The 23,254-nt window shown below is 39.4% G+C and overlaps 1 protein-coding gene across 3 annotated transcripts in view; it reads left to right on the forward strand.

The window, feature by feature from the left end:
* The first annotated feature begins 13,763 nt into the window (after nt 1–13,763).
* The window catches only part of LOC137248485 (inositol-trisphosphate 3-kinase B-like), a 95,360-nt gene continuing 85,869 nt past the window's right edge, over nt 13,764–23,254 (forward strand). Inside the window, exons 1-2 of one of the 3 annotated variants that reach the window (XM_067779420.1) lie at nt 13,764–14,151; nt 14,978–15,295. The gene's annotated coding sequence lies outside the window, so the exon portion shown is untranslated. The remainder of the gene's footprint in view (nt 14,152–14,977; nt 15,296–23,254) is intronic. The other 2 variants (XM_067779419.1, XM_067779422.1) reach the window with 2 other exon arrangements.

Consider the following 23,254-nt stretch of genomic DNA (forward strand, 5'->3'; position numbering starts at 1 on the left):
AAACCAGACTAGAAATATTCCACTGCTGAGATATGCAAACGAAAAAACGTCGAGCTCCTGGAAGAATTAAAATTATTTTTTTGGGTAAAAAATATTTAGTCTGCATTGATTTAGTGCTTTTCCGGGGAAAAAAATTTGAAATTTAATTAAAAATCCTCAGCTGTGAGATCTCTTTAATCACGTAATTATTAAAAGCCTATTTTTCCACATTTGCGTAGTCTCTTGTTACAATTTGTATACCTTTTACAAAAATTAAATTTGGTTCGTATCTCAAACTGTTCCTCGAAGAAGAGGATCTAGATCCATCAATAAATTTACCAAAATTGATTTAGCCATGTTAGTCTGCCAAGTTATCGAGACTTCTTGTTGAAATTTGGTGAGCGGATAAAATTTGCTTTCCGTTTAGACATTTGTCGGAACCGAACATACAACCGATTTTTCAGATAAGAGGGTTTAACGTAATTTCGGCCTCATTTTAAGAACTAGTAACTTAAAATTTCACTGAATACCTACGAAGATATATCGCATACACGCATATCTGAAAAAATCCTCAAGATCGGTAGCATATACGAAAGGCCGGCGAATGAAAACGAAACTTTTAAACATATTCGTAAAAGTGCGTAAAAAAGGCAGTAGAAACCGGACCCGTGACATTTTCCTTAAAGCAAGCACACGTCGATTCATACACAAAAAAAGAGACTCATCGTTTTTTTCCATAAGAAGAGGATACACCAGATCATTCCATTAAAAGTGGACACATCATGCTATTCACTTAAGGGGGTGGGGAATGCGCATACATATCAAGTAATTTGGAGCTAAGTGTCACCTTTGTTGGCATTGACAGACTTCAATAAGCTAAGAAGGGAACGGAACTGTATTGTATGTATATCCTTGGAACATTTTAAGAATACTTCGCCACGGTTTCGTAAACATTTCTCGATCACTTCAGAGTCATTTCGAGACAAGTGCAGAATCGCTTCCGGATTATGTTAGGTATCATTTAGGGCAACTTCAGTATGCGGCCCCGAAACAGTCGCAAAATGATTTTGAAGCGATCCTGTAACTGTCCCGAAATGGTTTCGGCGTACTTGATATTTATCGAAAATGTCGCTTACATCAGATAAACTTATTGCCCAGCTCTATTCAAGAAAGGTGTGTTAGTTATGTGCCGAATATAGTCCCATTGTGTTTTGTTTATTCTAACATCATTTTTTTTTGTAAATATTAATCGTAACACGGCCACGAGCAGGCTAATTAGTTGATAACTAGACCATTAAGCTCGAATTCTTCCGTTATCTATTTGGCATGCGCACGTACATATGTACTTATTTGAACTAGAGCTACCCAGTTTTGGTGGAATGTTTGACGTACTTGAAGAGTTCATATCGCTGCGCCTAATAACTAGCAAAAGCTCGCTTAGTTGGTTGGTAGAAAAAAAATACACTTTTCTTTCGGAAATTTGAGGAACGTCAAGAGGATATGTGTCAGATCACGTTGTGAAGATGAAATGTTAAAATTTGTTCGACAACTTCTTCTAAAGCCTGTCCGCACGACAACAAATCACGGCTCGAAAATTTATTTTACTTTCTTGTTGTGTTTGTATTTGGCTTCATGTCAAATTTTGTTGATAATTAGAGAAACAATCGATTTAGCTTATTTCGCTAAATTATTCAGAATTTAATTATTCCAAATGGGATTGTCCGCTCTTAACTATTTGTCTGAAGTTTAACGGAGTTCTCTCTTTACTTGGTTGGAGGCTGAATAATGAAGCAGAAAGTGAACTAAGAACAACGGCTTCCGTATGGGCATAAATAAGGAATAAGAGCGTGAGCTAAGTATAGGGGTACCAAAATACATAGTTTTACGCACAAAAACGCTTTGTCCAGTGCTTCGCTTTAACACTTTGACACTTTGACATTGCCACAAGTTAACAATATCTGACCTTTTGGTTTCGATTTACATTTCACAAACTTTGTGAACTCATCCGCTCCCAAATATGCCGGATTAAAAGTGGTTTCAGCATTAGAAACTTTGCGGTAAAACTTTTGTTGTGAAGCGTTATTATAGCTTATCAAAAACAAAAAAATATATACTACTCATTTTCAATTTTTTGGATGTATCAATAAACTTGATCATTTAATTTTTGTTTATCAATTGTCAATTGTAAAGTTTTCTTTACAAGATAAAACAATAATTAAAATTGAAAGCAATCCAATATCATGATTATTTTTAATTGTTTAATTTGGTTTTGTTCACTTAAGTTTTCTTCATATTTTTTTTTGATATTTCAAAATATTTTGATCTTATATCTATTATTGTAATCGCTGGACGGATTTAGCAGATTTAACGCGTTTAAAAGTCCGAATTAATTATTAAAGGCAAAACGGTTTAAAACGGAATAGTTACGAACGGTTTATTCTGCTGTAGTTTGTCCGGCTGACGACCAACGATCCAATCCAAATTAAATTCGTACAAACTATCAGCAGTAGAAAAAATATGACAGTACATTGACACGAAATTCAAATAAAGGAAATTATATGCTAAGTTCTTATGATCTATAAAATATTTCAAAGTATAAGTACATATGACAAAGTATCTCATCAACAACAATTATAAATGATTAGAAAATCTTGAATAGTTAAATAATTTAAAAAGAATCAATTAAATTATTTAGCCATTCATATACAGATAATTATTTTTTCATTAATTTATAATTATAATGCTTTGTTTATTTTGCAAATCATATGACATTTTCTGGGTCCTGTTAACCAGATTTCATAAATAAAAATTGACTGCTGAGTAGAATATTAATCTATCTTGGATGTCAGTTCGACTCATCTGAGAATATGTTTCAAAAACGCCTTGTTTGCGGATTTGTTTCAAAAACGCCCTATCTCAGAACTCGGTTTAAGACCGCCCTATCTTAGTAACGTCCCACCTAACATCAAAATCTATTTAGTTTATGCTGACATAGGGCATTTTCTAAATTTATTAGGAAAGAGGTCTTTTTGAATAAAGTTGTGGAATATGACAGTCGTCAAAAATTTTGTGAGTAAGGGCGTTTTCGAAACGGCCGCAGAGATAGGACGAAATACAAAAGAAAAGCAAACAAGTAATTAAAAAATTCTTGAATGAAACCAGAAACTAAAGCATCAATAATCCAAAACAAAATGCGGATAAAAACTGAAGTATATATAGTCAGTTTCATATACCTCAGAGGTTTTTCTTTTAATCAATACCGTGATAAGGAATGGGTAAATGACACGATTGGGAAGCAATTTACAAAATATCAGACATAACACACGCTATTTCATATTTTAAGGAAACCTATAAAAACCTTCCTTCTGCCTATTTGAAGATAGCTCTGGGAATTAATTGATGCGACCTATGGTTACAATATTTAGCACTTCGGTTTACTAAAGCAGAGAAGGTGTGTTCAAAATTTCCTTTTTCGCAACACGAGTTTCGAAAAAAAAAACTAAGCGTCATTGCGTATTGTGGCGAATGTTGACATCACTAGGCTGTTAGTAAATAATCACGCAACAACAAAAACAGGAAGCAGCCACGAAATTACTAGAGCTTAGGAGAAATGGATGAACGAGGAAACAGAGAGTATAATAGCAGCGCAAGCTGAAGAATAGCCAATCAGTTAACGTTAGCAGAAGGTTTCCAATAAGCGCAATTTCCCTAAATTCGTTACAGTATTTTAGAATAAATTTGATTGAATCCAGCACAATTCAGCACTTATACGGTGGTTGTGGGGACATGGGGCCCTCAAAACCCACCAGAGGCGCTACTGTTCACAACCAGCTACGTGCTTTATGTCACTTTGTAAACTATTCACCGCCTACTTTCAGGCGCTGTCGTTGGCTTACAGTGGTGTTATAATTCGTTTGTACGCATTTAATTTTACTACAAATAATTTCTCTGTAGCCGGCTTAATCATTATTGTGGTAACAGAGCACAGCAGGTAGGTAATGTACAAAGCGCAGATAGGAACAAGGAACATAACAGAAGGCGACAACAGCACAGGCAAGATAGGTATTTTATTTAATGACAGCCAGAGCAAATGCTCGAAACAATTTGGAAGGTAACAACAACAAAACACCAACAAAGCAGAGGAAATGAAATCGAAAACGGAATCGGAGTGAATTGAGACAAAATCCAAATACACAAACATCTATACAGTCAAGGAGAGCGTATAATTCTAATATGCAAACAATGAATGGGTAACAGAAAACATATAAACAAACAAACTATCATGTAAACTGCCTGCTGCTATCAACTGTTATATGTTCCTCTAGCAATAGCTTAAAATTATGCTATAATACCAGGCACAGTGGCGGTAAGACAATTGCGTTGGAAAAATGAGGGAAATTCAAAAATCAAATTTATTTTTTTTTTTGCTTATTTCTTTACTTTTTTTTACTTTTTAGTTAATAAATAAATAATCTAAATTAAAAATGGGGATTTAAAATTTTGATTAGTAAACGTATACAGAAAAAAAGTGTAAATTCCCTTGTGAAGTCCCCGACGATCGAAGAAGAAATCCAAAAAGCTCCCTTCTGCACCAGAGAGGGAGGATAAATATTTCTAGGAAGTATAAGTAAGGTCCATTGGACTAAGCCTAAGCGCACTATTTCGGAAGCTCGAATGCTTTAAAGCAGAGGGGTCGCCGAAATCAAAACTGTGGCTAAATAGTCTATTGGGTGTGGTGGGTGGGTTCAATAAAAGCCAAACTTTTGAAGAAATCTTTAATTAGTTTCCGGTGAAATCAGAGACCTAAAGTTTATGAAGTAAAAAATTTTCAGCATTTTCAAGTTGTTCGCATTTTTGGAGAGAAAATAGTTTGTTTGTGTTTCAGTTGTCTCCATAGTTCGCATTTTAAATCCTCGCTAAAAAATTTGTATTGCACCAAAGTCATCCCATTTTGTCATTAACATTTTCTCGCTTATTATTTTGCTTATTTTTTTTACTTTTTTTTTACTTTTTAGTTAATAAATAAATATCTACATTAAAAATGGGGATTTAAAATTTTGATTAGTAAACGTATACAGAAAAAAAGTGTAAATTCCCTTGTGAACTCCCCGACTATTCGAAGAAGAAGAAGGAAGAATCCCAAAAGCTGATTTGTTGCATTCAACCAATTTAATAATAACGACCAAGTAATATCCTTAACAACGAATCAAATCAATTCGCAACAGCAGCAAACATAAAAATACAATAAATGCGCCTGTCCGATTACGCATCTCCCGCATAGATGAAGATGCGCAACGCTTTGACATGCAAATGTGGTAAGCAAACAAGCTGCAATAAAACGTATGGGAGGAAAATCATTAACCGCACATATGGGCTGAGGAAGAAATGAGCAACGCACAAACAAGATTTTAATGAAGAGGAAGTCTAAGCTGGGTAAAAGCAATATTAACGCCAACTATAACATGCTACAGCAAAACAACGACAAGTGGTACGACGACGCATAAGTTGCAAAACGGCGCGTATGCTGCGGCATGTGGTGTTACGCTCTTTTTCTTTGCTTTTTTTGTAATCATTTTTGCTATTTAACATTAACATTTCCATTTTCTGAGCGCTACCAATATTCGCCACTTCACGCGCTGCCGTCTTTTTGCGATCTGCCCCGTTTTGTGCGATTCATCTATTGATTTATGGACATTTAAATCGAAATGGCTGTGTTGACGTCGACTGACGGGCGGCGCAGTTGGATGTCAGCGGCAAAGTACACAACAACAACCACGACGAGTGAAGAAGTCAACCAGTGAAAGATAGTGAACGTAGATGAAAATGTTTGCGTTAGCGGTTGAGGTGGTGGCTGTAACGGCCGCGGCGAAATAATTTAAAATTGAAGCGTTGCCAGCGTGCGCTGATCATGTAGCATACCAGAAACTTGTTGCTTGAAAGTTGTAGCAAAAGATATAATATGTTTGTATGCTACAGTTGGATATAATGATAACTGCAGTGATGTTGAAGCAGCGATGCGGCGGTGGTGGTGGTGAAGGCGTTGGAGATGTTACTAGTGCTGTCGTCAATGTTGCACATAAATTGAACTTTCAGCGTTAGTTTTGTGGCGCATAATAAACACTTGTAGGCAGGTGATTTATTATGAAAATAATCAATAAATTCGTTGTACGAAAATTGTAATGCTGCATGCCGTAAATGAGTTATCAAGTCGCGCGCTACATGTCTACCTCTGGCACTTTTGTTGGTTGTGCATGGCGCGCTGTTTAACGCATTTCGCGTTAGTTTTGCATACATTGCATTGCTATTTCGTGTGCAATTCCTCTGTAGGGACATAAGCTTTAAATTGCGCGCATTTTAATCTGCATTGATATGCTGCAGAGTGCGCTATGTAATGGCTTCTAAAACTTGTGTTAATTGATTATGAGCGCACCAGCGTTGCTACTTGCCAGCGTAATTAGGCGCATTTTCCTGTTGCGCATAGACCGATAAAAGGCGCGCGCAGTGCTATTGCGTCTGCCGTCTTAAGATTATTTAAATGTAGTAAATTTTGTAGAAATGTGTTTGCAAAAATTTTAAGCTTATCCAATTAAAACGAAGCGCAATGGACGCATCAATCTTTGTCAGTGGCGCGCGTTAAGCACTTGCTAGCGTTTTTATCACAAACTATCGTTTATGTAGTTTGTTGACAGCACTCAGAGTGGACTTTCAAACTGGTGCTCGTTATTTTTTGGTTTTTACTTTGTTATTTGAAGGATTCTGGTTTTTCTTCCATTTCAGTCAGCCCATTTGCTTGTTTGTCCACCCACCCGATTTCTGTTTTTGGTTTGCGCGTGAACGCGTTTTCATGTTTACAACGAGAAATTCTATCCGCTCACACTTTCCTAATTAAAACATAAGTTTTTACATGTGCAACAGCGTTTTGCCCTACGGCACCACTTGTTGTTTTCGATGCGCCTGTCGCGCGCCACATGTTGTCCCCGCAGTTTCTCACTGCTTGCATGCCTTGCTTAAGCTGCATAAGTGCTTTAGGAGTTTTTCGTCTGTTTAATTCTGCATGTAACATGTTCTATTTATTTCGATTGTCATAAGCACTTTTAGTTTGTTGTTTTTGTTGCTTTCACTTGTTCACCAACGCCAGTGGGCATGCATGTTTGCGCACTTGTGGCATGTGCCATGTGGCATGTTCTCTGCGATGATATCTTGTCCCCATGTCGCACGTCTTGTTTAGCATTTGTTATTTTAGCAGTTTGTTGTTTTTATTGTTGGTGTTAGTACATGAAAAACCCTACGATTTGGCATTCTTCTTATCTTATCATGTTTGCATCTGTAATTAGCATTTTCATTCCGATCGCGTCGAGTGAAACAACTTCGGTTGCCAATAACATGGACACAACACTTTGTAAATTCTTGAAGACATCATTCGATGACACTCGCAGAAATTGCTTGCAATATTTTGCTCTTGGATAGGGAGGGAGCAAATATGCGGTTAGCAGGTTTTATTCTATGAATAAGTTCCTCAGCACGCTTGAAAACCCTTCGCTATAAGCAACCTAAGCGAATTCCCAGCAGCAGCCATTAGGCATATGAACGGAGCCAGTGCTAACTGGCAAAGGCAAAAGGGACCATTATGCATGCCCGACATACATAGCTGAGAACTTTTTGAAAGACGCCTAAGCCGTATCTTGCATGCGCTATAGGACAAGTGGAAATACCTTCACTCAGGTAAAGCCTAGAAAATACTCCTAAGCCGAATTCGCAGACGTTCTTACTGATATTGAATAAAACACGCTTTCAAAGGCGCCAGATAAAAGAAATGCTGGCCGCCTTAGAGCCGCTATTCCAAATCCCATCAAAAGCTATCTTAGTGCTAACATCTTCAAATACTTAACTTAAGGTAGCCTGAAGACCATGAAAGTCACATGTGGATTTGCACAGGGATAAATTCTCGCTCTTGAGACTCGCACGGATCCTATCTGGCAGCAGAAAAAGCACATACTGATAAAAATTGGCTTTGGAAACTTCTCCGGAAATGTAGCCCCGAAAACGAAGTCAACTAATTACGCGTAAGATTGGTCCTTCAACACACATATTGGCCGAAAATTCAACATGCGACTGGCATCTCAACGGGTATCGCTCCTAAGCAGGTTCATGGCAAAATTGGACGACCACCATAAAACAAAAGGAAGTTGCTGATAGACATAATGATATGGTTATGTTTATGGCGAACAAAATGAAATTCTTAAGCGAAGGCCTCACAAATCGGCCAGTTCAACCTAACCTAACTTATTCTTCCTCAGCTACCTGGATAGGGAAGTACACGAAATGTTGAGCCTAACCAAGTACCAGCCTTACCTAAAGTAAAACATTCATTACTGGAACAATTTTGGTCAGACATTTCAGACATAGGTGTACTTATTTCCACTCTGATCAGATTTGAGCTGCCCCGGAAAATCAAGGGGTTTTTGTATATTACATTGTGCATTAGTTCAAAAATGAAGTAGAAATTTCTCTCAGTGCGTAATTACCGACGTCAATGCCATTTGCCATTTTTAACACTGATTCTTATCTTTCAAATTACGAGTTATCGCAAGAGACCGCCTACTTTAAAAACCTGCACATAGAGTTAATAAGACTGCACAGCTCCCTGAACACCCACCAATGCCGGCGGCTGCAGTGAACAACTTTGGCCTTTGCCGATTTTCTTGTTTAATTGAATTTACAGGAGTTGCTGCTGGTCTTTGTTTGCCGATGAAGTGATAAGATTAACACGCTACACATTAAGGTGAGCAAAATTGTGAGTACAATGGGCAAAGAGGGTTTCATAAGATGCCTCATTGGTTTTGGAAACTCGCTTTCGCCGACGAAGATTTGAATTGATCCCAACGCCTCATTAGAAGAAAAATATTTGTCATTATCTGCAGAGTGTGGCCTTTGAAAGATATACTTTTTGTTGCTGAGGGAGCTCCTTTTAAGTGAAAAATGATTCCTTTTGGCGATTTTTCAGTAATAAGTAGCTCCCATAAATATCACATTGGCCGTGGGAGATTCCAACAGAACCATAAACATATCATTAGTAAAGCTTTTGTGATTGAAATCATTTGAGCTTTCGAAACAGGAAAAGTAGGAATATACCGGAAACTTAAGAGGTAATTATTGGCCTTTAAGCCGCCTGTGCAGGACGGGTACGTTGCATTGGAGCCATCTATGAACAAGTTGAAGGTTAACTAGTTACATCACTTATCCCATCCATCTTAATTGAACAACGCTGCTTTCAATTTGTTTTTTATTCAAACCTCGGCTAACGCTTACATCCTAATTTCCAACTGCAATGGTATGCTGTACCCATTACGCTGTATAAAGTCATCAAAAACTGAAAGACGACAAAATTTGCGATAATCTAGAAGTTGCTGATGGACGTCAGTTGAGGTGGTGGGAGCTAAGTGATTCCTCTGTACGGCTAAGTGGTTGAGTTTCGTTGACAGTTTCGCTGTTGCAAGAAGACCAACTCTGCTGCCCAACAGCTGATATGTTGCATGCGCATTTGATTAAGTTGCCGCGGTGTTGGTAGTACCAGCAATTTCCTGCATCCTTAACAGATGCGTAGTTTTAATGTGAGCGCAGCTCTATGGTTTCAGTCATCCTCATTTTAATATTACTTAATGCACATCAATTCGAATGTTGCTAAGTAAATGCAGTCGCTCATCTTTACACCGTCGCAATTTTAGCTGAAAATTGCAACCTAAGCATAATATGGGTTCCTGGCCACTGTGACATCTCAGGAAACTGCGCCGCGGATGAGCTAGCTAGGGAAGGCACCAACTTGCAAACAAGAACCTCCGCTGTTTGGGCCAGCCCTCCTCTAAACACTTGCAAATACCACCTGCTATCTCTTTTCACGGATCAGTCAAACGCCAGAGGGAACCTACATGTAGTATATCCAAGCAAATCTGGCCTAAGCTGGATGAAAAGAGATCACGATCGGTGATATTGTTAAATCGTATCTCTATAAGCCCACTAGTCCTTCTTAAAGGTCACTGTCTCATGGGCACTCACGGTGCCTATATGGGCCTGCCAACAAATGACTTCTGCCGCAGCTGTAGGGACGAGGAGGAGATAGAAAGCGTTGAGCACTATCTGTGCCACTGTCCCGAACTGTCAAAAACCAGGTACCAATGCCTCCACAGACACTCTTTTGGGTGCCTTGCGCAGCTTGAATCTATAAACCCAAACGACATCTTGCGTTTCATTAGGCAAACGCGCTGGTTTAGCCTCACTGGGGTCTAAACTTTCTTCTTCTTCGAAAGTAGGGTAACAGGAAATAGGGGCCCCCGCGTGGTAGCACAACGGGCCACAACGGCCTACGTGAGTCTCCGCTCGGACAACGGAGGCAGCCACTCTAACCTAACCTAACCTACACCGTCGCAACAGTGCGAGTAGTGCACCTTCAGTGCTTTTTTGGAGCCATTTGTTTGCCTGTATGCGACTGATCGGTGTTTGTTGTCTCATCAAGAACTTGATTGATTTCGCATTGCCTGACGGAATGTGGTTCATGTTGATTTGGCACCGCAAACGGGCGTCGCCTTGTAGTCGCAAGTCATGCAGCGTGATCTTAGCACAAAAGAAGTTCCAGTTGCTGTTAAGTTAAAAGTCGCGTTCGCCTTATCAGCGTAGAGATTAACGCACCGTCTGCACAACGCGGCGGCTTATGACTGTCCGCCGAGGTCTGCTAGCTGCCGGATGGTGATATCGGTGCTGTAATAGCACATGTTGTTATGCGGCGTGGCGTGTCAGTCGGCTTAACGACTCAGAGCATTAGCGAAGCTTGTATGGTATTTCATGTAAAGGAAAAATGTTGCACGTTGCACGTTAATTGAGGTGCGCGGATTTGCCGCTGTGGCTGACAACTTGCCGCAAATTGTTGAAAGAAAAAAATTTAAAATTAACCAAAACAATGACAATAATGCCGCCGCTTGACAAAACTCTAGTTCGTAGACGCAATCGCAGATCGATAGTAATAATTTGTTATTAACACAACAACAATAAGAAACATACGTCGCCGTATGAAAAAAATCGAAAATCTACTAACATGAAAAAAGTTATCGCACAGCAGCAACATGCACCAATAAATTCCTGTTAAAATCCGCTTAAGTGCTTGAAGTCACCAAGCAACGCATATCTACAACAACAACAACAATTACTAAAAATTTATATAAAAAAACAACGTGAAACACGCAGGCATTTGTGAAGTAAGTAATGTGGCTGAATGTCAGCGAAATAGGTAGCGGTGGGTGTATAAAAGCGCGTGAGGGCAGAGGGGGGGGGGGGGGTGCAGAAATAAGAATAACGCAGTTGCGAAGAAATGCAGTTGTGAGATTTTTTGTCATTTGCACACGCAACCACAGCGCCACTTCGACCTAGGACTTTGCGCGATACTTAAGCCATCCAAACTCCCACAAATGATTGCTAGCGCAATACACCAACTAGAGGAAGATGCCTGGGAAACTAGGTGGCGCAAGCGATAACACAAAAAGTTTACGAAGCATTTGTATCAAGTGCTAGGGTTCGTAGTGGCTAAGCGCTAGGTTGACATATATGCCCGTACTCACTAATACCATTTTTTTTTAATTTCTATTGTTAAAGCGACATCTTCTGTGCACAACTTTTCGTTCATTTGATTTGATTTTGTATACAACTGCAATTCTCAACCAGATTATGAAATATTCTAAAGACAGCATAAGATAGTAATACCAGAATTGTGGATAGGTGATTCACATCGCTGTAAAGATTTAATACTAGGATAAAATAATGGAAAACTACATATCAGCGGTCTATTAGCGCGGAGAGAGGAGCTTGCTTTGTGTGTAGAATGAACAGCGTCGTTTGCGAGAAATGCATTAGTCGTTTGAATTGGTTCGTTAGCGAAGAATACAACTCTAGTATATACTAACTTAACTAAACATTTGCGAGACTGGCATAAGTAGAACATTTAGACCAACTGAGTTCGATATGACATATCATAGTCGAGCATTCGATTCGATGCAGGCAAGAACAGTGGAGCGACAGCACCGTAGAAAAGTGGACTAGAGAAGTAATGCCTGAACTGAATCCATGGTTGAAGCGACCACACGGAGAGGTAGACTTTTACTTCACCCAGTTTCTAACCGGACACGGTTACTTCCGCATATACCTTCACAGAATGGACAAAGTAGATAACCCGAGCTGCCTGTATTGTGAAAAAATTGACGATGTACGTCCCAGTTACGGGGGTTTGCACGTGTCGTGGGAGGTTAGGTTTTTAGTGAGTAGCCCTTCATGGAAGAAGAGAGTCCTTCACTCGGAGAGACTCGCAGTGAGGCTTTAAACAAAAAAAAAAGTCGTGGCTTCAATCCAAACTAAAATATTTATTCCTTCCAGCTATCCAGTAAGTGCTTGACAATTCAGTTATTCCTGTGTCGTAGAGAATGAGAAGGAACGGAACCTCAACTGTCGTTGCTACGGCTTTTATGGCAATCATTTTCACTTTAATCCTTGACTTACATATATGTGTATTTTCCAGCAATTCAATGGTCAGACAATGAGACTACCGAGATGCAACAAAGCACTCGAGTGTCTCTATGTACTGTACGCGCCGGACTCAGTATTAGACTTTGCTAGGGATGGGCAAGCGATGAGTTGACAAAGAATCGCAATGTATAAAGAGTCAAAGTAGTAGACAATGTAAAAAGCAGAGGCGAACGTAACAGAATCTCACCAGACTGACTGCACCAAAATAATGAAGGAATAACCTAACTTTTTTAAGCAAAGAGCAGGATTTGGCTCATTGCGCTACGTTCGCCCAACTTTGGTGTATTCATTTGCTTTTATTACAATGGGTTATGCAGAAAGTTAGAGTCAATGAAATGAAAATTAGCAACAATACAAACAAATAACTACAAACTGCTGCAATAACATAGAAAAAGTAATACATATCATCAAGGTACGGATGTTGTTGCAGCAGCGCACAGTTCTATGAGCGTCTTACTATTGCGTGTTTATTGATTTCACGCGCGCGCGCTCTCTGCTGCAAAGTGAGTTGAATTGCATGTAGTTGCACTGTTTTTCTTGAGATTGAGACTTCCTTTTACCCCGAGCTTGAGTGCATCGTCGTCACCAATGTGCTGATGCGCTGCTGGCAGCTGCCACAACAAGAATGAAACTGCAACAACTGCGTTCACGGCTGCAATCTGGAATTGGTCTTATTGGTAATGCAATCCTATACAAAACAAACCAAATCCGACTAAGACGCATGTGATGCTCTACACAAGCACACAAACCAACACGGAATTGAGTTACGACGTTGTGTTGGTTGATGCCTACTCGCGTTTTTGCTTGTGCATTCAACTTCCCTACGTCTATTGCTATTGCTTGGCTTGGCGCTTTTCTCAGCGTTTCAGTTGTTGTTTTGTTACAATTGCACATTAGGGCAAAGCGCTCGCGCTTAAGTATTGTGCACGCATAACGTTGCAGTAGAAATAAATGTTTTAGCCTACAGCAACAAAAAAGATGTGGTGAATTTTGCCTGGAGTAGCGGTGGTGAGTTGAGCGCGAGTAGCGCGTCATAAAAGATGCGTGCGCTGCTGCTGCAATTGTATGCTGCGATGCGCTCTTTTTTTCAGGCTTCTAATTTCTTTACACCCGCCCAACGACGCGCTCGACGCTCTGCCTGGCAGCGCTAGATATCTTCTAAGGTAGGCTGCATGCGTGATCACGACTCGTACGCTTGATTAGTTGTGCGCGCACCTCAAACGCGTGCAGTACGCTTTCAAAATTGTGACTCGCTAAAATTGTGCAAAATTTTGTGCTATCAAAAGGGGAATGTGATATCAAATTTTGTTTGTTTAAAACATACATTGTTGTTCGAATTTTGCAAATAAGGTTTTCGCCAATTGTTTGCTTAGCGATTAGACATTATTGTGGTAGTAATACAAATAAAAAAGGCATAAAAGTTGCGCCCAGGGCAGTAAAGTATTGCAAAAACAAAATAATCCTTTTGTGTGATCGTGCGCGTCGACGTCATTCTTTCCAGCGCGCGTGTGGGTGATAATTGTAGTTATTAACTTCAAGGCGTGCTTTGTTGGCGTTTTGTAAATTTGAGTGACTGTTTTTCAACGATCGTGTACTGACGCGTTCATAGTGAGTATCTAGTCATAATTTTTTTTAATTAAAAATTTTCATTGCATAACAATTTTACACAGCTGTTGAGCATTCCGCAGTTTCTACGCTTCCATACAAACATTTTCCTTGTCTTTTCTCATGTAGTTTTCTTTTTTTAATTATCGGCAGACGTAATCTTGTCCCTTTATGCGCAATTCTTATTATCGCTTATGTTAGCTAACGTTCGGCCGGTGTTCTTGTATTGTTTCTTTTTTCGTTTTATTCGCATCGATTTTATACTTCATTCTCTTTTCCTAAGTGCCTTTAAATCTTCTTTTTTTCCTTTTGTTTTTATTTAACAATTCTTGTTTTTTCACACTTGTAATTTTTCATCATTTACCAGTTTGACTATTTGTTGTTGTAATCTGTTTTCTGCATCTACAATTCGCACAATGTTTTACTTTTAAATACAGCGCGTCTTATGAGGTGGGCAAGTGGCCTACCCGCCGCCCCAAACGTGTAGCCATCCTGCTATCTAGACATTTAACCGTCTAGCGGTGCAGCCACTCTGTCAGTTCAGTTAGTCAGCTTTTAAGTCAGTCAACCAGGCAGTTTGGAGCGCACTTTCTACCGCACCATTTTTCTTACGCCAATAAATTCCTGCCAAACAGCTGAGTTGCGTCATTGCATCATTCCAAATCTAGTGCGGTCATGTCAATTTGTTGCGCTTCCTTCTTCCGCCCCAGCGTGTGTCCATCCGCTCTTCACGTTCTTGTGATTTCGTTGTCTGTTTCATTCCATTCATCATTATTCGTTGTATATTTTCTTGTTATCTTTCGCCTGACTGCTCTCTAACATTTCTCAGATATTAATGTTCTACTGATCGTGCGATTAGAGATTCACAATAATTGCAAACATCACTTTTGTTCTGTTGAGCGTTTCGGGGGAAGGAAGTGGAAAGTGGAAAATACACGCGTAAGAAAGATCGAATGCAATGTGAAAATAAAATGCTTGCGTGGAGTACAAGGCATAAAGAATGAATTGTTTATGTTTGTTACTTTTGTTTGTGCTAAGTATTGCGAGTAATTCTAAAGAAACTGAAGCCCTGGGAACTGAAGAGGCGCTGAGTTGAAACTGCGCTACCGGACGTGGTCTATGAGACAAAAATCTTCGCTTTGGCTGAGTGAGTAGTCATAATAGTTCTTGATATTCGACTTTCTTAATATGTAAGGCTCTAAAGTAATTTGGAACTACATTTATTGCCTTCGTGATCCCAAAATCAACAGCAGGAGCTAGCGCTGTTGTCGAACATACTGGAAGTGATAATCCAAAAAAACATACAATGTTCACTCTGGCTGTTCATTGTGTTAGAAATACTACTTTTCATCACCTCAACAGAAAAAGGAGCTCTGGGGTATGAGTAGGGAACTTTCCGGGAACGAAAATAGGGTCAATAGTGAAATTTTAGTGAATTGAAGTACAATATTGGCGTAAGACAAACCACTTATGAATTTATAGAACACCTCTAACTTGGAAGTATTACATTCTAGAAACTTCAGGAACAGCAATGTGGTTTTTGAGGCGTGCTAGTGACTCTTGGGGTCCTTAGATCCGAAACAAAAACATAATGCCAGCCAAAAGATTGAATAGGGGTTGTAATTGGCGCGGTTATAAATACTGAAGAGTTTGAGAAGGACGTTCTGCTTTTAGGTTCATCCAAACCCCACTCTTTCCACTGTGTGGTGAAACAAGTTCCATGGCAAAATTTTTTTTATTTTCATAAATTAGAAGGTGTACAGGTTCCTCTTATTTCAAAGATATCTTGCCGGCTCAGATTTTAATCAAATTCTTTCAATAGAGTGAAATAAAAACTGGGAAAAGAAGCGCCGCGGTTGAACATTTTGAATGTAGTTTTAATGGGCAGAGTTGCTAAAGATATTCCTTCACATTATGGTTACTTTCGAGTTGACTTTATGACCATTTCAGAAAAGTAGAATGGTCATAAGGTCAATATTGTTGATATTGCAACCATTTGAAGTTTGACAAAGGGAACAGTTCATATGGTTTTTTTGTGCTGTTTTATGTCCGATATATTACGAGCCAAAGTTATTGTGTGCTTTTCTATAGTACGCGTTTCGATGCTTTGACGCCTTCTTCAGGGAACCTGATAGTTTTATTTGACTTGTCATTTGCAGACTGAACTTTGCATTGGTAAGCAAGTCGCACAGGTCGCATGATATGGCTTCCTGCAGTGTTTGGAATTTTAGGGAATATGCTGAATGCCCTCAATGTGTTTGACTCGGTAATCCTCCGAGGAAATCAAAGCCGAACACATCTTCCAATTTGTGTTGATTAGCTTTGCTCACAAATTGGTAGATCTACATGATTAGTGACCAAACCACTTTGGTGTGGCCATCCCATTTGACGAAAGTGAAGTGAGCTGTCAGACGATTTGAGCCTTGCGCAGATGACCACAATCCTAAGCGCCTGGAGAAGGAGGGATGAAGAGCGCATTAATATGAATAGAAGTACGCGCTCAACTCAATATCTGTACAAAAGGGGGCGCGCATCGTTCATAATTTGCATGGATATTTTATTAAATGATCAAGGCTCTTTATATGGGTTTTGACTCTTTAAACCCCCTATGGTGAAGATCAATGCTGAGACGATAATTGTTTTCTGTCACTTTTGCAGTTTGTAACTTTTGGAAAACAATCATTTTAGTATTATCATACCCTAAGGTGCTATCGCCAGATTTCTCCCATGTAATATTTTCAAATTAAATAATAGCGTTAACCCTTGACTTGTGCACCCGACCCGCATCCTTTTAATTTTTGTCCTTGCTGTTTAAATACAATATTTTTTTCACAACTTACTCTATAAACTCATTGCATATCGCAAATCGCGTCGGTACTAATGTGCCCCTAAATATGTAAATCATAAATAAATATTTTGCCTAACAAGGCAACGCGCGTAGCTAAATCACTGTTCGACGCGCACCTCTCCAGCCTTACAAGCACAAGATCAAGCCCCTTAATATGTAAACTGAAGTGCGCAGTAGTTGTTGTAATACCCTTAGCAACAGTAGGAGCCACAACTTAGAGGATTACACGCTGGCGTAGGCTTTGGCGGCCTGGCAGCAAGGCAAAATATGCATTTATGCCGATATCTGAAATATGATAAGTTGGTAGCTTCCGAGCAACAAAGTCCATTAATCATCATTGAAATTTATCGCCCACCAATGAAGGGAGTGAGTGGCGTGCGTTTAGCAGATCAGAGGCTTATGAGGCATTGAAGATAAATAATCTGCAATAGAGGAGTTATGGGAGGAATGTGCCAGCGAAACTGTCATGCGCCTTTGCTGCTGTCAGCAGCATAGCGGTAGCTACAAAACAACAACAAAAAAAAAAAACTAAACAAAAACACGTAGCATGAGACATGTACGGTATCTAATAAAGGCGCTTATAAATAAACTTGTTGCAAATTTATTTATCGCTTAAATTTTTGCATTTTTTATACTCAGTTGAGCAGATCTCACAGAGTATATTAAGTTTGACTGGGTAACGGTTGATTGTACAGGTATAAAGGAATCGAGATAGATATAGACTTCCATATATCAGGATCGAAAAAAAATTTGATTGAGCCATGTCCGTCCGTCCGTTAACACGATAACTTGAGTAAATTTTGAGGTATCTTGATGAAATTTGGTATGTAGGTTCCTGAGCACTCATCTCAGATCGCTTTTCAAAATGAACGATATCGGACTATAACCACGCCCACTTTTTCGATATCGAAAATTTCGAAAAACAGAAAAAGTGCGATAATTCATTACCAAATACAGATAAAGCGACGAAACTTGGTAAATGAGTTGAATTTATGACGCAGAATAGAAAATTAGTAAAATTTTGGATAATGGGCGTGGCACCGCCCACTTTTAAAAGAAGGTACTTTAAAATTTTGCACGCTGTAATTTGTCATTCGTTGAAGATATCATGATGAAATTTGGCAGGGACGTTACTCCTATTACTATATGTACGCCTAATAAAAATTAGCAAAATCGGAGAAGGACCACGCCCACTTTAAAAAAAAAAACTTTAAAGTAAAATTTTAACAAAAAATTTAATATCTTTACAGTATATAAGTAAATTATGTCAACATTCAACTCCAGTAATGATATGGTGCAACAAAATACAAAAATAAAAGAAAATTTCAAAATGGGCGTGGCTCCACCCTTTTTCATTTAATTTGTCTAGGATACTTTTAATGCCATAAGTCGAACAAAAATTTACCAATCTTTTTGAAATTTGGTAGGGGCATAGATTTTATGACGTTAACTGTTTTCTGTGCGAAATCGGTCGAAGCCACGCCCAGTTTTTATACACAGTCGTCCGTCTGTCCTTCCGCGTGGCCATTAACACGATAACTAGAACAAAAATCGACATATCTTTACTGGACTTAGTTCACGTACTTATCTGAACGCACTTTATCTTGGTATAAAAAATGAACGAAATCCGACTATGACCCGCCCACTTTTTCGATATCGAAAATTACGAAAAATGAAAAAAATGCCATAATTCTATACCAAATACGAAAAAAGGGATGAAACATGGTAAGGTAATTGGATTGTTTTATTGACGCGAAATATAACTTTAGAAAAAACTTTATAAAATGGTTGTGACACCTACCATATTAAGTAGAAGAAAATGAAAAAGTTCTGCAGGGCGAAATAAAAAACCCTTGAAATCTTGGCAGGTATTACATATATAAATAAATTAGTGGTATCCAACAGATGATGTTCTGGGTCACCCTGGTCCACATTTTGGTCGATATCTGGAAAACGCCTTCACATATACAACTGCCACTACTCCCTTTTAAAACTCTCATTAATACCTTTAATTTGATACCCATATCGTACAAACACATTCTAGAGTCACCCCTGGTCCACCTTTATGGCGATATCTCGAAAAGGCGTCCACCTATAGAACGAAGGCCCACTCCCTTTTAAAAATACTCATTAACACCTTTCATTTCATACTCATATGGTACAAACAAAGTCTAGAGTCACCCCTGGTCCACCTTTATGGCGATATCTCGAAAAGGCGTCCACCTATAGAACTAAGCCCCAAGCCCTTTTAAAAATACTCATTAACACCTTTCATTTGATACCCATATGGTACAAACTTATTCTAGAGTCACCTCTGGTCCACCTTTATGGCGATATCTCGAAAAGGCGACCACCTATACAACTACCACCACTCCCTTTTAAAACCCTCATTAATACCTTTAATTTGATACCCATATCGTACAAACACATTCTAGAGTCACCCCTGGTCCACCTTTATGGCGATATCTCGAAAAGGCGACCACCTATACAACTACCACCACTCCCTTTTAAAACCCTCATTAATACCTTTAATTTGATACCCATATTGTACAAACAAATTCTAGGGTCACCCCTGGTCCACCTTTATGGCGATATCTCGAAACGGCGTCCATCTATAGAACTATGGCCCACTCCCCATAAAATACTCTTTAATGCCTTTCATTTGATACACATGTCATACAAACACATTCCAGGGTTTCCCTCGGTTCATTTTCCTACATGGTTATTTTCCCTTATGTTGTCACCATAGCTCTCAACTGAGTATGTAATGTTCGGTTACACCCGAACTTAACCTTCCTTACTTGTTTTACTTAGAGCCGCAAGCGCTTGCTGTTAAGTGATAAAGATTTCACGCTCCAACTCACTGACATCATTAGGTGACAAAATAGCAATAAAATAAATGGCGTTAGAAATGGCCAGAAGCGAATTTTGGCAACAACAACAACTACAACTTGCACTCTTTGTGACTGTGGTTGTAATGTAGTAGCGCGTATGCCGCGAGTGGTGGGCAGGACTGTTGGAAGTATTTAGTTCGTAATTAGCGAATTTAAAAGAATATTCATAAAATTTGCTAGCAAAAAGTGAGTGGTGCAGGTGCAATTGGCTATGGGGCAGGCAGGCCATTAGTCATTTCTCATATCAATGGGAAGTATTGGAGCGCGCAGAAAGGATGTTGAAGAGTGAGTTTTAAGGTAAACGCGATAATAAATGGGATGCGCTGCTCTGCATGAGTTTATGTGTCACGAATATGAAATTTACAAACCCAGCGTCAGGTGAGTACTACGGTGCTGAGTTATGTAGGCGAATCATGCGATCAATGACAGTGCGCATGCGCAAGGACGCGGTAGTTTGATGAGTGTAGAGTGCTAATGGCTTATGAGGTAGATATCGTTTTATCACCAAAAATATGAGGGGTTAGATTGAGCATTACGGACTTAAGGAAGATCCTCTTTAGTTGGCTTCACAATGGCCTTAGAGCATAGTTTTTAATGAGCAAGCTAGCACCCTTACTTTTGATGTCGCATATATCACGCGCGTGCACTACCTACGAGTTTTCGGTAGACGCGATTGTAAATTTTATAAAACCTATGAATTTTAATACATATAGTCGTACTGCGCTTTATGTTGTGTTAGTATATGCCAACGCGTTCGTCTAAAAAAACAAGCCTGTTTAGGTTACTGTCTCATACCATACGCCAAATTATGTCGACTAATTCCTCGCAAATAGCTCGCCTTTGGTTTCGCAGTATTGCTAAGAAGGCGAATGCATCAAGCAGTGAATTCCTTGAAAGTTCATCTAAAATAATCCATCTTCAGCTCAAGCTAATACCGCCCGCTTAGCTGTATCGTGCGCTATTGCGCTTTTCATACCAAACGCATCTGCGCTGCAACCAACCCACTCTGTAGATCCACCTCTCAGGCTCGATTTACTCTTTTTGGGCACGCAGTTAGTTATTGTTGTTGGTTATTCTTTTTTTTAATTGTTTAATGCTTTCGGCGTTTATGGCATATGCGTGTGCGTGTTTGCGTTTTCGAGTTATGTCCAGATTTCCTAAGTAGTTCCATATTTGGGCCACCACGTTTGCCACTACATAAATCATAGATGCACTGCTGTAGCAACAACAAACACACCCACACATATACGCATGCGCGTGCGAACCTATAAACTCAATTGTGTGCACACATGCCAGCAGGCAGTCAACGGGATGTCAATATGAATTTAATAATGCCAATTGGACATTGTTGTTATGCAGTCTGCGCGCCGCGCGCTCTTCTCATCTAGCGTGCAGATATTTTGTCGTTTTCCACTTACGAATTTAATGCGCGCTGACAAATCCGTGGGCGTGGGTATATTGCGCTAGTTAGTTCGTTTTTATGATTTTTGACAACTGGTTGCTTCTGCGTTCACTGCTGCTGGCTGCTGGCTGCTGTCTGCTGGTTGATGGCAGCTGCTGCTGACCATTGCTTGGGAGTTTTTTTATTGGCAGAGAAAAGTTAAAGCAAATTGCAATTAATAAAATAAAATTGACTGTAATAACGTTGGTTGTCTGAAATTTCCGTGAGGCGCGCGCACACACAAGCATACCATGGCGTACAAGCGCACACCTCTGAAATGACAATCATACCACGCATTGTAGACTGAAAGCAGGCAGGCGGTAAGCAAGTCTCGATTTGTTGCATTCAACAATGACAGTAAAATGTGCTGTGTAGTAAACAAGAAAATAGAAAATCTTATTATAAATAACAACAAAAATGCAAAGCACGAAGGCTAAGTAAAACGGCGATGTTGGGTTTCAACTTTTCCACTCGCCTGAGCGTCAAATGTGTTCACACACCCGCATTATTATCCATAGAGCGTACCATTGGTCAAGCCTACGTTAAAGCTATTCTACTTATAAAGGGCGCCCGTTACCGTAGTACGTACACATAACTCCACTTAAAGTCACAAAACTCTGAGCACCAGTTTGCAAAGTAAATATCAACGCTACTTTGCTGTCTCTTGGTCAAAATGCGTGACTCCAAATCGACCACATTACGTGTTGAAAACCAATTGGTTTACTTACTGTACTGACGTCACAAACCCAAAGTATTAAGAATCACCTGCGCATGCGCAACATGCGCCTCAACCGACGAAGTAAACACTATCGCTGCACTCACATGATTGATTCCTCACTAAAAAGTTATTGGAATGGTCGCCGAATTGTGGAAATTATTTTCGGGATGATTTTTGTATACATGGAATGGGAATATATTACAATAATCTCAGCAAATAAAAGTCGTACTTTCAAGAGTAAAACCATATTGGCAACCAAACGAAAGATTACTTCCATTCATCCAATGTATACTCCTGCTGTTTATAACTTCACCATGCTAACAAGTGAAAATTTTCAACTCTTTGACAAAAGAATAAAACTATTATTTAACAACAAAAAACTGACAACGTTTCAACAACAAACCAAAATATACCTGGAGGCAAGCGCTTGTGTATGTGTGTGCGTGCTTATGTGCGCTTGTTTCCACAATTACCGCGAGATTTGCTAACCTCTTCAGGGCGTCAGCATCAGCCTCCAAGTAGAGGCTAAATAGACACTGAAATTGTGATTAAAAAAATGTGCTTTTTTTGGGAAGCGGCGCAGGGCAAAGTGAGGGAAATGCAGATTGCCGTATGCGAGCTCGTCGCCAGATTACGAATTGTCGCGAAATAAGTTGGTAACATTAATTTATGTGACGCGATACTATAATCCGACATAAATTATTGTTGTAGATGATTAGAGAGCTTTACAATGGTCTAGAGGTTGATAGGATTGGTGCCCGCTCGTAGCTGTGCTTGTGTGTGGCTTTTGTTTGACATGGAAACGGATAAGCAGTTGTCATTTTGTATGTATTTGTTAGAAAGTTGAAGGAGTGGCCACCAAAACAGGGATACAGCGCAAACAATCGGCCGTAGATTGCAAGTGAGTTATTAGCAGAATATTTGACAGTTTCTGGTAGCGTTGATAGTACACCAAAATCTGTTTGCTATTGTTTGTTGTAGTAAGTGGAAGTGGTCAATAGCACGAACTGCTGAGCTGAATTAATAGAGTTACTGCATGGCATCCACACTCAAAGCTCCGAAAAGTAATAAAGCAAACAATATGTAGTTAAATTGAGTTCAGGGAGAAAGAATTCGTTCTGCGTAGTGGTGAAAACCGTGGTTTTTCTGTTCTCGTTAATGTGGCAACTTATCACCGGAGTCCTCTGAGCCTTTACAAGCAAGAG

The sequence above is a fragment of the Eurosta solidaginis genome, chromosome 4 (assembly GCF_040869045.1).
Source record: "Eurosta solidaginis isolate ZX-2024a chromosome 4, ASM4086904v1, whole genome shotgun sequence".
NCBI classification, from domain to species: domain Eukaryota; kingdom Metazoa; phylum Arthropoda; class Insecta; order Diptera; family Tephritidae; genus Eurosta; species Eurosta solidaginis.